This window comes from Dioscorea cayenensis, chromosome 19 (genome assembly GCF_009730915.1).
Source record: "Dioscorea cayenensis subsp. rotundata cultivar TDr96_F1 chromosome 19, TDr96_F1_v2_PseudoChromosome.rev07_lg8_w22 25.fasta, whole genome shotgun sequence".
In the NCBI taxonomy this organism is placed as follows: Eukaryota; Viridiplantae; Streptophyta; class Magnoliopsida; order Dioscoreales; family Dioscoreaceae; genus Dioscorea; species Dioscorea cayenensis.
In genome coordinates this window covers 15,013,386-15,030,267 of record NC_052489.1, presented here as the reverse complement: position 1 = coordinate 15,030,267, position 16,882 = coordinate 15,013,386, and positions in this window count along the sequence as shown.

The window sequence follows — 16,882 nt, the reverse complement described above, 5'->3', positions numbered from 1 at the left end:
TCTCCAATCAAGCAATGTCTAACCAACGTAGTGTGTCACTCATCTACTATGGTTACTGATAAGTGCTTGAGTAGACATATTTTTTATATATGTTTACATGCATTGAGCATCATTTTAACCGTGGTTTATGTCTCATATTGTGTATTTGGTGTTCTTTTATGCATATAGGTTGTGAATGCCTTGAAGAGTAAAAAGTAAGGAAAGATATTCTATAAAGACACAATGTTGGGAGTTCTTGTTCAATTCAAGGACCAAGACACGAGAGGAGTTCATGAACGTGGAGATGTGTGCCAACTTCCAAGAAGATTCAAGTCAATTCACTAGTTGGAAGGGCTCAAAGGCATCCACATCTTCATGTTCCTTCTCTTTGTGAAGATTACAGACCTGTCAAAGATACGTCGATGAAGAAAAATCTTATAGCCTAAGACATGGACGTGTGCTCAGACATGTGGCCTCAAGAGAAGAGTGTTTGGACTACGGTTTGCGAATAGGCTGTAGCAAAGTACTAGAGCAAAACAATGAAGTAATTTTTAATGTAACATCACTGTAGCAAAACACTGTTCATGTGCCCGAGTGGAAATTCCTGCAGTCCACGCGGGCGAGTGAAAAATCCACATGGACGTGTGGGGGCACGTAACAGGCACGGTTTTGGGCTTTAAATAGGCAATTTGCCCTATTCTTTGGAGACTTTTTGTGTGGCTTTTTGCGAGCACTTTTAAAGCAAGGTGGCTAGGGTTTTGGAGGAGGTCTTTGGCAATATTAGGGGGCGTCCATCATGAACTTTGATCGATCTTCTCTCCGTCATAGCATAGATTGAGCCTTCGGCGACCTAGCTTCGGAGAAGAATTCTTCTAGACGTTGGGCGACCCATTAAGGCCATCATCACAAATTTAAGGGGGTTTTTCTTCATGGTTTTCATTGCTTTTCATTTTATTCAGCATTGTTTTGTAACACCCTCCATGGAGGGCTAAACCCTAGTAGGTATTTGGACATGTGAACCCTAGGATCTATGTTTTTGTATTGATTTGCTTTATGTTTCTATTAAATCCGAGTTGATTTAAGTTTTAACCTTGTTTTCCCATTGCTTACATGTTTTATTAATCCTTGTGGTTGATTAGATTTGCATGATTTATTACATTGATGAGAGAGAGGTCTCCATTAGAGTTAGAACTTCAAGGTTAAAGGGGGTTGAGAGACTGAGTCATGAGATAGTGGAGTGTCTCCTATCTCTTCCGATTGTGTGTTTCCTATCTCTGTATTCCCTAGACTCTATACAACCATATTTGGGTTGAGGCGTGAGTTTGAGAGATTTCTCTGTCGCTACCTTGTAGGGGGTTAGGGATCCTTCGCCATGAATTAGGGTTGGATCTATCTTTAGGAATCGGTTTCACTCTTTGGTGTCCCTGGAGTATAATGCAGTCATATGGGGTGTGAGATGTTGAGATTGAGCGATTTCTCCGCTGGGACGTTGTATGGGTCAAGTACCGGTGGCTTGGAGGGAAGGGCCAGTTGTTCTTGGATTATCTTAACTCATTAGACTTGATTTAGATGCATTTAGTGAATCTTGAGCTTCATGTTAGATCCTAGGGGGAGCATTGTCCGGCTTCCTCATCTTTATTGATTGGGATCTCCTTTACTTGTTTTGCCCGCTTTGCTTGCTTATTAATTCTCTTGCAATTAGTTCATTTCATCACATCCATTAATTTCGACTAGATAACTAAGAATTGGTCAATACTAATACTTCCATTCCCTGTGGATTCGACTACCCACTCACCAGTGTAATTATTACTTCGTCACCCATGCACTTGCGGTTTACATGCAACCCGAGCACGTGTCAACTTTTTGGCGCCGTTGCCGGGGAACGGGATATTAGGAACACGAGGACTTGGTTAATTTAGTCATTAACATTTTCATTTACTATTTCTTCTTCATATTTCCCTCTTTCACCGCTCTTTCCATTCTATCATTTTCTTCCATCCTATTTCTATTGGGTGAACAGTAATTTCTGTTTTCTTTTCCATTTTGGGACCATGTTGAACGAAGCATCAATTATGGAGAAATTGAAGGATAGGATGGTATCCAATGAGATAAAAATATAACAATTTGTGGCTGAATTTGATTCGGGTAAATGACATGATGAGGTGATGAGTCCACGGATAGTTGACCCACACATGATGAATGAAGAGAGTGGAATGCAATATCAAAGGGCTGAATTGTCAACATTGTTGGAACACTTTGAAAAATCTGTGTTTATGTCTTTTAGGAATGAGGCTGAAATTGAGTCGGAGGTAATTCCCACATCTTTTTCAATGGCATTCGTAGTGGAATGTGTTGGGTGTAAATCCGAGTCAGATGAAGAAGATGAAGCCAAAATTTGTGTTGAATCCATCTCATCAATTGAAGTGTCTGAGTTGAGTAATCAAGTGGAAGTGGAAGATAGCTTGGATATCCTTGGGGTAAACAAACCAGAACAAGAAGTACTCGAGGAAGAGTTAGAAGATACTTCCAACGGGTTTGAAGTAATTGATAGGAAACAAGCAAATTTGCTACGACCTTCAGTGGAAGAACCTCCCAAGTTTGAGCTAAAAGCATTACCAAAACACTTGGAGTATGCTTTTCTAGTCGAAGGATCAAAATGGCAAGTGATTATTTCTTTGAGTCTTTCTTTGGAGAAAAAAGAACAGTTGGTCGCTATGTTAAAGTTGCACAAAATAGCCATAGCTTGGAAAATTTCAAATATCAAGGGAATCAACCCCTCCTTTTGCACTCACAAGATTTTGATGGAAGACAATTACAAAACTGTAATTCAACCTCAATGAAGACTGAACCCAAACATGAAAGAGGTGGTGAAACTCCTTGACGCAGGAATTATTTACCCCATTCCAGATAGTGCGCGGGTGAGCCCAACACAAGTGGTACCGAAGAAGGGTGATATGACAGTGATGAAAAGTGAGAAAAATGAGTTAATTCCGACAAGAACGGTCACGGGATGTCGTGTTTGCATTGATTATCGGAGGTTGAATGATGGCACAAGAAAGGATCATTTTCCATTGCCATTCATTGATCAAATGTTGGAGTGATTAGCAGGCCAAAAATTTTATTGTTTTCTAGATGGTATGTCGGGGTATTTTCAAATCCCAATTGCTCCCGAAGATCAAGAGAAAACAATCTTTACATGCTCTTTTGGTACTTTTGCTTATAAAAAGATGCCCTTTGGACTTTGCAACGCACCAGCTACTTCCCAAAGATGTATGACGGCCATCTTTGATGAGTTGTAAGAAGATATAATGTAGGTCTTCATGGATGACTTTTCGGTATTTGGGAATTCTTTTGAGACATGCTTGAGTAATCTTGAGAAAGTACTTATGCGGTGTGAAGAGACTAACTTGGTTCTAAATTGGGAGAAGTGTCACTTCATGGTCAAAGAAGGGATTGTCCTTGGTCATAAAATTTCTAGCCGAGGAATTGAGGTTGATTGGGCAAAAATCAAAACTATTGAAAAACTACCTCCTCCAACCAATGTCAAGGCCATTGGAAGTTTCTTAGGGCATGCGGGTTTCTATCACCGATTCATTAAAGACTTCTCCAAGATTGCTCAACTGATGACAAAGTTGTTAGTGAAAGACGCCCATTTGAGTTCAATGAAGAGTGTTTGCTTGTTTTTAACTTGTTAAAAGAAAAAGTCATACATGCACCTATCCTCATCTCACCGGATTGGAGTCTCCCTTTTGAACTTATGTGTGATGCTAGTGATCATGCCGTTAGTGCTGTTTTGGGGCAGAGAAAAGATAAATATTTCCAGCCAATTTATTATGCAAGCAAGAGCTTGACAAGTGCCCAAGAGAACTACACTACTACTGAAAATGAACTGCTGGCTGTGGTGTTTGCATTTGACAAATTTAGATCATACCTCATTCTTTCACAAGTGGTTGTCTTCACAGACCATTCGGTGTTGCATTATCTAATGAATTAGACAGATGCAAAACTAAGGTTAATTCGTTGGGTGTTGTTATTGTAGGAATTTGATGTTGAAATCAGGGACAAGAAGGGGTTAAAAATGTGGCTGCAGATCATCTCTCTTGCCTTATGGGTTTAGAAGAAGAAGGGTCATGGAAAACTGAAATTAATGACGCATTTCCTGAGGAGCATTTGTATAGTTTTAGGAAATTTCAGAAGTTGACATTCCGTGGTTCGCTGACGTCGCCAATTATCTTTTAGGGAGAGTTCTTCCTAGGTGACTTTCTTTTTAACAAAAGAAGTTTTTTTGCTGATTTGGAACACTTACTTGGGAGGATCCCTACCTTTTCAGAATGTGTGCAGATCATATAGTGCGAAGATGTGTCTTGCGGGAGGAAGGTTAGGATATTCTAGCCCATTGTCATTTGGGGCTAGTTGGAGGGCATTATGCCTCAGGGAGGACAGCTGAAAAGGTCTTAGCAGCAGTTTTTTATTGGCCAACGTTATTTCAAGTTGCAAGACAATTTGTGCAAAGTTGTGATAGTTGTCAACGAGCAGGGAATCTGTCTAGGCGGGATGAGATGCTGCAAAATCCAATGCAGTTTTGTGAGGTTTTTGATGTGTGGGGCATCGACTTTATGGGACCATTCCCTAGCTCCAATGGGAATTGTTATATATTGGTCGTCGTGGACTATATGTCTAAGTGGGTAGAGGCTCAAGCTCTCCCTACAAATGATGCTAGAAAAGTAATCAAATTCCTCAAGAGATTGTTCACTCATTTCAGGACTCCTAGAATCATCATAAGTTATAGGGGGACTCATTTTTGCAATGCCCAACTTGATAAAATTCTGAAAAGATACAATGTGAACCATCGTCTTGCCACACCGTGTCATCCACAAACAAGTGGGCAAGTGGATGTAACCAATTGAGAATTGAAGAGAATTTTATCAACGTCGGTGGAGCATAGTTGGAAGGATTGGTCGGAAAGTTTGGATGATACATTGTGGGCATAACGGACAGCATACAAAACTCCGGTGGGAACCATGTCGTATAACCTAGTTTATGGAAAAGCATGTCATTTACCGGTAGAGCTTGAACACAAGGCATGTTGGGCAATTAAAGCAATGAATTTCAGTCTTGCATGGGCCGGTAACCAAAGAATGTTGCAGTTGAATGAGTTAGATGAGTGGAGACTGAGAGCCTATGAAAATGCTCGAATCTACAAAGAAAGAATGCGTTCATGGCATGACAAACACATTAGACTGCACAAGGACTTCAAAGTAGGTGACCGAGTGTTACTCTTTAATTCTCGGTTGAAGTTGTTTCTGGGAAAAGTGAAAGCAAGATTGTCAGGTCCATATGAGATTATTCAAGTATCCCCACACGGTACAATTAAGATCACTCACCCGGAGAAAGGAACATTCAAGGTAAATGGACATAGATTGAAACCTTACTTCAAATGTGATGTGTAGGTTGCTAGGAAAGAGGTTTTTCATCTTTATGAGCCACCATGAGGTAAGAATAGGTACGTCAAGCTAAGTGACATTAAACAAGAGTTTTATTGGGAGGTAACCAAAGCTTTTAGTTAGTTTTTAGACTTAAAATTTAAATTCTGCAGTAATAAATTCATGAGTGTGTGTCTTGATTAATTTTTATTGATTGCTGGTATTTTCATAAAATTTTTTGGTGATTTGAATTATTGTCCATGTGTATGACATGGTTTAGGGTGAATTTAATGTTTAATGTTAAAAAATTGGTGTTAATTTGGAGTTTCAGGCCCATTGTGGACTGTTTGCAAGAATTTTGCAGTCCACACGACCGCATGGGATTTCCTCGCGGTCCTGTACAGTACCCACACAGGGGTGTGGAAAATACACACCCCCATGTGCCAATAAGTATATAAAGGGGCACTATTCATCATGTTCCATTTTCATAGAGCCCTTTCATCTTCGACCCCTTCACTCCTATAAAACCTAAGTTTTGATCTCTGAAACCAATTGTTTTCAACTCCTTGGAGGATTAGACGTAATTTAGCGGAGTTTTCACCAAGTTTTCTACACCGATTTGTTCCGGTAAGCCTTCACTCCCCTCCACCCTTTCCATGTTTTTCAAGGCCATTTTCATGGAGTTTTCATGGTATTGTAATGACATTTCCCCATAGGGAATCATGCTAGACACTAATTCAATGCTTGAAAATGGTTTGTATGAGGCGTAGAAACGAAACTCCGGCCAAGTCGTTGGAGTTGGGTGCCCACCCGAGCGCGTAGGCAGTCCATACAGCTGCGTCGGCTAGCCGCGCGCTGGGTGACAGCGCCACGCGCCCACGTGGATGGGCACGTGCCTTCTTGGCTGAGAGCAGCCCCAGTCACGCGCTCACGTGGCTGGGGTGGATGGGTGCGCGGCCTCGCATGCTACGCGATCAGGCCAGTCCTGTACCTGCGCTGCTGGCCCAAGCGGGTGCATACGCTCTGCACAGGCCAAGCGACTACATGGCCTAGCCACGCGGTGGCATGGCTGCCTGCCCGAGCCAAGCACACGCCCGCGTGGGCTGGGACAATGGCCAATTATCCCTGTTTTTTACCATGGCTCGCTGCCCTCGCGCGCGTGGTGCCCAATTTACATTGTATTCATGCTGAAGTGATGTTGTTAAGTGTTTTCTTCACAGATATGGCACCACAAACCAAGTGGTTGGCTCATAAACGTCCTCGCCTAGACAGGGAGTCAACCCCACCACCGGTAGTCGAATTCCCTGACCCCATTCATCAGCAACGGTTCAAGCGTCTCCATATCGACCTGTATCATCCATAAACTAGCGGGCAAGTCGAAGTAACTAATCGTGAGTTGAAAAGAATTCTATCAAAATCTGTTGAGCATAATCAGAAGGATTGGTCAGAACGGTTAGATGATACATTGCGGGCTTATCTGATAGCATACAAAACTCAGGTGGGAACCACGCCATACAATTTGGTATATGGAAAAGCGTATCATCTGCTGGTAGAGCTTCAACATAAAGCATTTTGTGCAATTAAGGTGATGAATTTTAATCTTGCACGGGCAGGTGACCAAAAAAATCTTCAGCTAAATGAGTTAGAAGAGTGTTGATTAAAAGCCTATGAAAATGCGAAGATCTACAAGGAAAGAATGCATTTATGGCATGACAAACACATTAAATTGCATAAGGAGTTCAAAGTAGGTGATCGTGTACTACTTTTTAATTCCCATTTGAGATTGTTTCCAGGAAAATTAAAGTCAAGATGGTCAGGCCCATACGAGATCACTCAAGTATTCCCACATGGTGCTATAGAGATAGCTCACCAAGAGAAAGGAACATTAAAGATAAATGGCCATAGATTGAAACTCTACTTCGACGGGGATGTGCAAATTGAAACTAAAGAGGTTTTTCATCTTTATAAGCCACCATAAGGTAAGGACAGGTATGCCAAGATTAGTGACGTTAAACAAGCACTTATTGAGAGACAACCCCGGTTTTTAGTTAATTTGTAGTCTTAGATTTTCAATTCTGCAGTCTTAGATTTTCAATTCTGCAGTAATAAGTTAATGAGTGTGCATCTTGGTTAATTTTTATTAATGGCTAGTGTTCTCTTGGAATTTTTTAGTGATCTAAATCATTTTATATTTGTGTGACATGGCTTGGGGTGAATTTAATGTTTAAAGTTGAAGAATTGGTGTTAATTTTGAGTTTTGGGCCCCTAGCGGACTGTCTGCAGAAATTTTGTAGTCCGCATGGCCATGTGGAATTTCCACGAGGTCGTGTACAGTACCCACGTGGGGGTGTGGAAAATCCACACCGCCATGTGCCTATATGAATATGAAGGGATACTATTCATCATCTTCTATTTTCAAGGAGCCCTTTCATCTTCAACCCTTTCATTCCTATAAAACCCAAGTTTTGATCTGTCAAACCAATTGTTTTTAACTCTGAGGATTAGACATGATTTGTTGGAGTTTTCACACAATTTTCTTCTCCGATTTGCTCCAATGAGGCTTCACTCCCCTCCAACCTTTCCATGTTCTTCAAGACCATTTTAATGGAGTTTTCATGGTATTTTTATGCTATTTTCCATAGGAAATCATGCTAGACACTTCTTTAATATTTGAAAATGGTTTGTAGGTGGTGTACAAGCCCAACCCCGGCCAAACTAGCCAGAGTCGGGCACCCAGGCGACTGCGTGGCCAGTCCACACGCCCGCGTGGGCTAGCCGCAAGCTACGCGGCAGCGCAACGCATTCTCATGGATTAGTGATAAGTGCTTGTGCGATATGAATGCGAAGCATTCATTCCTTATGTTGAGCATTAATTTTCTCAGGTTTTTACAATAATATGTGTGTTTTTATGTTACTTTTATGCAGGTAGGGTTGTGAAGCCGAGTATGAAGGAAATAGGCCAATGTGGATCATAATGCACCTATTTTGGAGGAGATCTTGCTAAGGTTCAAACGCAAAGACATAGGTCAGGTATGAGATGCTAGAGTGTGTGCCAACCTCCTCATATTCGAGTGAGCACTTTCATTTGGAGGGGCACAAAGGCAGTCACACTCGAGCATTCTGACTTATGCATATAAGAACAAGAGATCCACCAACATGTACATCATTGAAAGAGCAAGTGATTCACGACGTGAACGTGTGCCCGTTTGCGTTACCCCGATGAAAGTATGGAATTGGGAAGTTAATCAGGTCGAAGATTGTAGCAGAACACTGCAGTAATTACTGTAGCAACAATGTTCACAGCCGGCCGAGAAATCAGAGAAACAGAGAATCCACACGGGCGTGTGGAAATTATCCACGCCCGTGTGGAAATTCCGCATGGGCGCGTGTATCGTCCACGCCCGTGGAGTTGCCCGATTCCAGCTTTATTTAAAGCCGATTCAGCCCCGATTTTGGTATTCTTTTCTCCATCTTTTCCCCAACTCGTGAGAGGACTTCGGCTAGGGTTTCGAGGGGTATTGGCCAAGGTTTTGGGGAAGTTCTATGGCTCCGACATCGTGATTCCATTAGGAAGAACGTTGGTAGGGGAGCTTCGATCGAGGCATATCCTATACCGGACGAAGGAATCTTTGGACGACGAGTAGAGGACTTTCCACAAGACCATCGACACGATCATCGAGGGGGTTTCTTTATGGATTCATTGCTTTTACATTCGGTTTCTTTGATTGTATTAAGCTCCATGGAGAGCTAAACCCCTAGTGGGTACTTGGATGATTGTGAACCCTTGGATGTATTCGTTTCATTGAACTTCTTTATTATGCTTTCAATAAATTGATGTTTATTGTGAGTTCCAACCTTGAATGCTTGATTGTATGAACATTTCCCCTAGAGTGACACTAGAGTTGAGAGTTCTTGTTGGTAACCTTGTGAGTGAGTGACACACCACTAGCGTTAGACAAAGCTAGGTTGGAGAGGGTTGAGAGGGTGAGTCGAGAGGTATAGGAGCGTTCCCTTTCCCCTCCGACGTGATAGATTCTACCTCCGTTCCTCGAGTTCTTTGCAGCCATAATGGAGTGAATGGTCTAAGGGATGAACCTCCACTGGGGCCTAGTTGGGCGTGCAATGGAGTGAAGCGTTGAGAGGATCTTAGTATCTAGGGCTTAATTGTGGCTAGGGACCTTCCATCTGGACCAAAGGGGTATGTCTATATTTAGGAAGAGATTTATCACTTGGAATCCCTAGAGCTCATTGCAACTCTATGTGAGTGCGAGGTGTTGAGATTGTTCGATTTCTCCTCCGGGACATCTATAGAGTTAGGCATAGTTGACCTTAGATTTGGGACTACGTATGTAAGGATTTCCACGACTCACCATTGCATTGATTAGGAAGCATAATAGAGAGTTCTTGCACTTGAAGTGATCATCCTAGGTGAAGCATCATCCGAGTACCCCATTCTTTATCGATTGCCTTACCCTCTTCTTACTTTTGGTCTTTCACTTGTTGTTTTTATTGTTGAGAATTGAATCAATTTCACACTTATCACTATTGATATTCCACATAGCTAAGAATCAAATTAAGTATTTTCACTCCCTACTCCCTGTGGATTCGACCCCGCTCACCCGGGATTATTACTTCGACAAGCCCGTGCACTTGCGGGATATAAGCAAGGGGATCTTGTCAAGTTTTGGGCGCCGTTGCCGGGGAGCTAGGCGTTTAGAGATACTTTGCACTTTGTTTTCTTAGCTATTTCATCACGCATTCTATTTCATCTCTTCTTATCTCATCATTGCCCTAATCTTTCCTCATCTCTTTTTGCTGCAGAAAATGATTAACATGTTTGAATCATTTGACACTATCATGAGAATGGTTGAACACGTAGAGCAGAAAGTTCAAACAGTAGCATGGAATGATACATCATGTTACTCCTATCATGGACAATGTACAACTCCACAACCCTTGGAAGAGTCGGTTGAAGAGTATATCGCCAGGGTTCAAGGACAAAGCTGTGAGTTGGATAGTGTGATAAAGAAGTTTGAGGAGTCCACGTCAGTGTCAATGATTGACCAATTTGATGACAGTATAGAAAGAATTCTTGCTAGGTTTGAGTCTTCCTATCAAGATCAGAGGCAAGAACTTTTTTCAGTTAGCGTTACTATCTCAAATTTGGAATCCTGTGGAATGGACAAGTTGATAGCTGTTGCAGACTGTAAAGAAATAGATCGCCAGGTGGATAAGGAAGAAAGTAAGTGTGAACATGAGGCGAATGATTTCGAGGAGATTGATAAATTAAAGGAGGGTAGCTTGCGGCCATCAATTGTCGAACCACCAGAACTTGAGCTTAAAACTCTTCCAGCACATTTGGAATATGCATTTCTAGAGGAGGGCTCTAAACTCCCCGTAATCGTCGCGTCGAACGTATCTATAGAGAAAAAAGATAAGCTTGTTAGCACGTTGAAAAAGCACAAATCGGCTATCGTATGGAAGATTTCTGACATTAAGGGTATCAACCCATCATTCTGCACTCATAAGATCCTAATGCAGGATGACTATAAATCTGTAATTCAACCTCAGCGAAGATTGAACCCAAATATGAAGGAGGTTGTTAAGGCAGAGGTAATAAAACTTTTGGATGCAGGAATCATTTACCCCATATCCGACAGCAAGTGGGTGAGCCCGACCCAAGTTATTCCGAAGAAAGGAGGAATAACAGTAGTGAGCAATGAAAGGAATGAGTTAATTCCCACGAGGACGGTGACTAGTTGGCGAGTCTGCATTGATTACAGAAGACTAAATGATGTCACTCGGAAAGCTCACTTCCCTTTGCCCTTCATTGACCAAATGTTAGAGCCATTAGAGGGACATCATTTCTATTGTTTCCTTGATGGCATGTCTGGATATTTTCAAATTCTGATAGCCCCAGAAGATCAGGAGAAAACCATATTTACTTGTCTGTATGGGACCTTTGCTTATAGAAGAATGCCTTTCGGGTTGTGTAACACCCCTGCAACATTTCAGCGTTGCATGACGCCCATTTTTGACGATTTTCTTGAAGATATTATGGAAGTTTTCATGGATGACTTTTCAGTGTTTGGGGACTCTTTTGATGTTTGCTTAAACAATTTGGAAAGAGTATTAGTGAGATGTGAAGAGACGAATCTCGTCCTTAACTGGGAGAAGTGTCACTTTATGGTGCAAGAAGGCATCTTTCTTGGACACAAGATTTCTCAGGCAGGTATGGAGGTGGATAAAGCGAAGATTGAGATAATTGACAAACTTCCACCACCTACTAATGTAAAAGGGATCCGCAGTTTCTTGGGCCATGTAGGTTTCTACAGAAGGTTTATTAAGGACTTTTCGAAAATTTCGCAACCGTTGACCAGACTTTTGGAAAAGGATGCTCCATTTGACTTCGGGGACAACTGTCAGGATGCATTCAATGTTTTGAAAGAAAAGTTAGTGCAAGCACCAATCCTGACAACACCGAAGTGGGATGAGCCATTCGAAGTAATGTGTGATGGCAGTGATTATGCAGTGGGAGCGGTTTTAGGGCAGAGAAGAAATAAGCAATTTCAACCAATCTATTATACTAGCAAGACCCTCACAAGTGCCCAAGAGAATTACACCACTACTAAAAAGGAATTATTAGCAGTGGTGTATGTGTGTGATAAATTCAGGCCATATCTTATCCTGTCTAATGTCACCGTGTTCACAGATCATTCTGCACTCCGTTATCTCATGAACAAGGCAGATGCGAAGCCAAGATTAATTTGGTGGATATTGTTATTGCAAGAATTCGATATGGAAATCAAAGATAAAAAGCGGACAGAGAATGTGGTTGCCGATCATTTATCGAGATTAGAAGGTTGCGAGGGGCAAGAACCAGCAAGCAAGGAAGTTAATGATTTCTTCCCCGAAGAACACCTATATGTGGTACAGGAATCAGAATCGGAAGATACCCCCTGGTTTGCGGATTTTGCAAATTATCTATCAGGAAAGGTGTTGAAGCAGGGCTTAAGCTTTCAACAGAAGAAGAAATTTTTCAGTGATCTAAAGAATTTCTTTTGGGAAGATCCGTACTTGTTCCGTATTTGCGCAGATCAGGTGGTGCGAAGGTGTGTTTCTAGAGAGGAAGGGTGGAACATCATTGCGCATTGTCACTCAGGCCCAGTGGGGGGGCACTATGCATCAGGTCAAACTGCAGAGAAGGTTCTAGCTGCTGGGTTCTACTGGCCGACTTTATTCCAAGATGTTCATCAATTCGTTTTACGATGTGATAGTTGTCAAAGGGCTGGAAACTTATCACGAAGGGATGAGATGCCTCAAAATCCTATGCAATTTTGTGAGGTGTTTGATGTATGGGGAATTGATTTCATGGGACCATTTCCAAAGTCCAATGGCAATCAATACATTTTGGTGGCAGTTGACTATGTTTCCAAGTGGGTGGAAGCCCAGGCTCTTCCAACCAATGATTTAAGAACTGTGGTAAAATTTCTTAAGAAGTTATTCACTCGATTCAGAACTCCAAGAATCATCATTAGCGATCGGGGAAGACATTTTTGCAACACACAATTAGAGAAAGTGTTAAAGCGTTATGGAGTTCATCATCGTCTTGCGACACCTTACTATCCACAAACGAGTGGGCAAGTGGAGGTTACAAATAGAGAGCTCAAGAGAATCTTGACGAAAACAGTGGATCAAGGTAAACGAGATTGGTTTGAAAGGTTGGACGACGCGCTTTGGGCTCATAGAACAGCATATAAAACACCAATAGGGACCACTCCTTATAATTTAGTGTATGGAAAATCTTGCCATTTACCGGTGGAGTTGGAGCACAAAGCGTATTGGGCAATTAAATTGATGAATTTTGACTTGTGCAAATCTGGAGAGCAACGAATGTTACATCTTAATGAGCTAGATGAATGGAGGATGAAGGCATATGAGAATGCAAGGATATATAAGGAAAGAATTCGGACGTGGCATGATAAGCATATTAAACTCTCCAAAGAATTCAAAATCGGCGATCAGGTACTACTATTCAATTCCCGTCTATGTTTATTCCCGGGGAAACTTAAATCAAGATGGTCTGGGCCGTATACCGTAACCGAAGTTTCCCCTCATGGAGCCATTTTGATTAGTCATTCAGAGAAGGGCACATTCAAGGTGAATGGACATAGGCTGAAACCATACCATGGCGGAGAGATTGGCAGTGATAATAGGGAGGTATTCTTCCTCCATAAACCCCCATGAGGTAAAGAAGATACGTCAAGCTCAGTGACGTTAAACAAGTGCTTCTTGGGAGGCAACCCAAGTGTTTACTGTTTTCGTACCCTTTAGTTTAGTTTGCTTGCATGAATAAATTGTTAAGTGTTGGTGTTTAAATTTTTGAGTGCTTGTGCTGCGATTTTATTGTGGGTTTTTAAAAGAATTCATTGTATGTTTTGTTGAGAATTGGCGAAGTTTGGTCGTTTGAGTTCTATTTTGTGTTTTTATCTGGTATAGTTTGCACAATAGGGCAGGCTCTGAGTGTGTAAACATGTTCAGGCTAGTTCTGCAGAGCCTGCAGGTTTTTCTAAGTCATCCAGAGAAAACACACGGGCGTGTGGAAATTCCACATGCCCGTGGATGTGTACTGTGAACTCTTCCAGAGAGGACACAGGGGCGTGCGGCTGCCCCTGTGGATGACCATGCGACTGGCGCACGCCCGTCGGTAATTTCCACACGGGCGTGTGCCTTCCTGCAGAGTTGGGCAGATTTTCCCGAGAATACACAGGGGCGTGGACTCGCCCCTGTGGGCGACCTTGTGAACCACGCACGGGCGTGGATAATTTTCGCACGCCCGTGCGAAACTCTGCAGGTTGCTCCCTCCATCCCGAGAAAACACAGGGCGTGCGGCTGCCCCCTGTGAGTTCGGCATGTGAATGTCCACGCCCGTGCAGTATTTATGCAAGGGATGTTTATATTTTTCTCTCGGATATCCAGAAGGGCCACAAGGGCGTGGGTCCGCTCCTGTGAACTCGTTATTTGCGAGCACACGGCCGTGGATGACTCCCGCACGACCGTGTGGTTCTCTAGGTTTTAAAAGACCATCCGCTCTCCCAATTCAAAAGTCACACCCCTCTCCTCAAATAACCCTAAACAACCCAAAGAGCGTGTTTCTGCGTTCTGGCCCCCTCCTACTGTCATCTTCAAGTCGATTGATAGAGCATTGTAGGGATTGGAGGAGTGTTTACGTGCAGTGCATTGGTAAACCTTGATTTTCTCTCTTCTTCGATTTCGTTGGATTCTAACTGATTGTCTGTGGTTGAAATGGTTCGTGTGTATCGTTTTCTTGCTAAACTGATTATAATTTGTTTCTAAAATGATTTGGAAGCGAAATAGGGAGGTGGCATGGAGATTAACTGCAAGGGGCGTGCGGTTTCCACGCCCTGTGGACACGCACGGGCGTGCGGAATTTCCGCACGACCGTCTGTTCTCATTTTTCTGCATTTTGAATGGACCTGATGGATTTTCCTTTTCTAATATATGCAGGCATGGCTAACAAATTAAAGAAAACAGTTGCTAAGAGGCCTCGAAAGCCTGCCCCTGAACCGGAAGTTATGGAATTCACATTACCGGCACACCAAGCTCGATTTGAGCGATTAGAGAAGCTTAAGTTTGGTCAAACGCGAATTCCAGATATTGAGTTACTTAGGCAGTTACAACTAGCAGATGATATGGCGGACGAGGTCGAGAAATTATTACTGGTTGGTAATTGGCACAAATTACTGAACATTCGTGACCCTGCTATCCGCACACTTACTTTGGAGGTTCTTGCTTCATTTGAGTTCGACCGCTCTTATGCTCATTTTGATAGTGTCGACGCAATTCAGTTTCGAGCTTTCGCGCAGCATCATAGTATGAGTGTCACACAGTTCTCCACTAGACTTGGTCTATATGATGATGAATATACTGAAACTGAGGAGTACGAGAACCTTCCAATTGACATGACAGGTTTATCTCCCATTAAGGCGTATTCACTTTTATGTGGAAAGGGGCGTTATGAACCAGAGTGTCTAAGGCTTCATGTTTATCTTGACCCAGTTACAGATATCTGCACGCCATCATAAGAAGGTCAGTAAATGGGCGTGGTGATAGTACGGGAGTCATCAATAAGCAAGAGCTTCTGTACTTGTACTCTATGGTTCAGAATGAACCGGTCCATCTAGGACATATTTTAGCAGAGTATTTGAAGCATCAAGGACAATATCCTCGATTGGGTGTCATCTTCTCAGGTCCATATATTACCAAACTCATTGTGGGAATGGGTTTGCGAGGCCAAATTAGCGGAACCGAGAAAGCGATCATACCAACGCCACTTGGGTTAGAGATCATGAGGCTCATGGGGTTAATCCAAAAATATTCCAATAGTATCTATGTCCTGAACATACCATTCGAGGATGAAGCCGGGGCATCTCAGTCCGCTCCCGAGCCACAACCAACACCGATGGAAACCGAGACACCTTCCGCGGCAGAGGAACCACCCCCCGTGCGTAGAATGTCTCCAGCACGAGCCCATGATTGTTTTGAAAGGCTCGAGAGCACCGTGGGAGTGGTACAGACATAGGTGTCTAAAGTCCGAGCCGAGGTTGCCGAGATTAGGGCTACGCAAGCCACTCAGGACACAGAGTTCATGGCGCGTTTCGACATATTACAGCAGATCCTAGAGCGAGACGTTGCCTCATCATTCGTCCTGCAGCCGAGGACACTTCAGGCACCACCAGCACCTCCATCCTCGACCCCAGCACCAGAGGACCCACCATGTGCTTCCACTTCCGCAGCAGAAGCACAGGACCCTGAGCGCAGCACTGACACTTGACCTTTCTTTTACTTTCATGCATTTTACTTTATCTTATTTTCTTGTTTTTAGACTTGTTCACTCAGAAAGGATTTTTCCTTCTGAGTTTATGTTATTTTGCATTATCGAGTTGTATTCCTTACTTCATCTTTTATACACTCGAGTTATTTTTGTTTTTCTTGAGCTTCACTAAACCCCCTCGTGTATGTGTGCAAATGGTCTTGTCTTCTTGGAAATTGAGACTTAGTCATGGGCATAGCCAAGGTGCTTTGGCACTTGGCCGTGCGAGCTTCACAACCCGTTGGAACACTACTCCCAATGAATTAGCTCCATCAAATGCAACACTAGGAGTCAGGGGAGTATTGTTTTGATTGCTTCTCCCACATATATTTTTCATTGATATACATTATGAGTGAGCTTGCATGTGTACATTGAGGACAATGTACAACTTAAGTGTGGGGGGGGGGGAGTTTCATAGTGCACACATCATTTCTATTGTTCTTGATTGATATATGCTCACATAGCCAATGGCGGTTCACCCTAGTTGCAATGATTGTATTCTTAAGTTTAGGAAAAATTATTAACATTGAATGTTTTCATGCTCTAGTTCTTGCTTGAATTTTTTTAGGAATTTTTTTGCCCGATT